The 1,650-nt window shown below is 34.3% G+C and overlaps 1 non-coding gene across 1 annotated transcript; it reads left to right on the top strand.

Annotated features, from left to right (window-relative positions):
* Window positions 1-1,198: 1,198 nt before the first annotated feature.
* On the top strand, window positions 1,199-1,306 carry LOC115032610 (U6 spliceosomal RNA). The gene has a single exon (XR_003838252.2). It is a non-coding gene; the product is annotated as a U6 spliceosomal RNA (small nuclear RNA).
* Window positions 1,307-1,650: the final 344 nt, after the last annotated feature.

Here is a 1,650-nt window from a genome sequence, read left to right as displayed (position 1 = left end):
TTATAATTATAGCACTAATTTTAGAGAATAACAATTAAAATTATATAAAATATAAATACCAGTAATACTGGAAATTAATAAAATTTAAAATAAAAATATCAGCAAAATTAATATCAAAGTTGTCATTGAGATGATCAATAAAACCCATGAATCTGAAGAAAGACACTGGGATAGGAAAAGCAGCCGAAATTATGGGTAAGGACAGCATTTATGTTGGGAATTCACCTCCTGAGGAAACCAAAGTACATCATTTGAGAACATAATGGATAACTGTTTGATGAAGAGAAAATCTTTAATATGTAACTGAAAAAGATAGTTGAATTAAATAAATAATTTGACATATCAGTGTCACTAGCTGAAGCATTATTCAAATACTTGGTACAACACCATTTCTCGGTTTGTCCCAGAGACTGTTTCTGGAAGGCATTATCATGTTATTCTTTTTATAAACATAAAAATCATCTTATGCATGCAATACTAAGTAATGGAAAAAGTAGTCATGTGTTGGAGAGAGAGCAAAAAGGTTTATGAGGTTTGAAGGGAGGAAAAGGAAAGGGAGAAATGTAGTTATATTATTTCAAAAGAGAAAAAAATATCCCATCTTAGGACATCTTTTGAGGTCCTGAGCAAGGCATGATGGGAGAGGGAGGATTGGATTTCAAACCCACTTGAGTTGAAACATGCATCCTTTCTCCTCTGGGACATTGTTGCATCTGGCTCTCAGGCCTCTGACTGTGCACAGTGTTACATCACTGACATCCCTGTTCTCAGGCCTTTGTATTTGGCCTAGGCCTGTGATGCTGGTTTTCTTGGGTGCTCAGGTTGCAGGGGGGCATATTTCTTTGGATTTCCCAACCATTATACTATATTGTCTCTTTTTTGCTGAGACATTCTGAACTAGTATACATGGGAAAGCTTGTGCCCTTAGAATAACTGATCATTCTCAAGAGATGAGAAAATATCCAATACTGTCTATGGGAGTGGGAACTTGTAGGATGGGATCTCTGACATATGTTTTCAAGTAGCTCATGTGTTATTTTTGATCTTATGTGATTCCTGGTTCCTTTATTTTTTATTAGATATTTTCTTTATTTACATTTCAAATGCTATCCCTTTTCCTGGCTTCTCCCCTGAAAACCTCCTATCCCACCTTCTTCCCCTGCTCACCAACCCACAAAAAAATAAATAAAATAGATTTGTGCTCACTTCGGTAGCACATATACTAATTTTGGAACACTGCAGAGAAGATTAGCATGGTCCCTGCACAAGTAAAATTTATAATGCTCATAAAGCAAAATGACCAATCAAACAATGGTCAGATATATTCAATGTATTATACTCATAGAAAGAAACATTATTCAACAACATAAGTTAATGAAATATTGGTGTATACTACAGTGTGTAAGTTATGTGGAAACAAAAAAGCAACAATCAAGACTGTATATTGCATGAGGGAAATTTTGTTTAGATATATTAAAAAGCCATATGCAAATGGTCATTGTAAAACTGTCCTCCAAATATTTATACTTTTATCATTAAGTTTCTGTTGCTCTCAACTTTGAGCAAAAAAAGCTTCTTATTATAGTGGATATTAGTTAATCCAGAGTTACCTGACTGTTCAATGGCTGAGGACCAATGACTATAATGTGC

The sequence above is a fragment of the Mus caroli genome, unplaced genomic scaffold, assembly GCF_978045245.1.
Source record: "Mus caroli unplaced genomic scaffold, Mus_caroli_1 scaffold_13, whole genome shotgun sequence".
In the NCBI taxonomy this organism is placed as follows: Eukaryota; Metazoa; Chordata; class Mammalia; order Rodentia; family Muridae; genus Mus; species Mus caroli.
The sequence above is the reverse complement of the archived record's forward strand: the minus strand, read 5'-3'. Positions and strand labels throughout refer to the sequence as shown.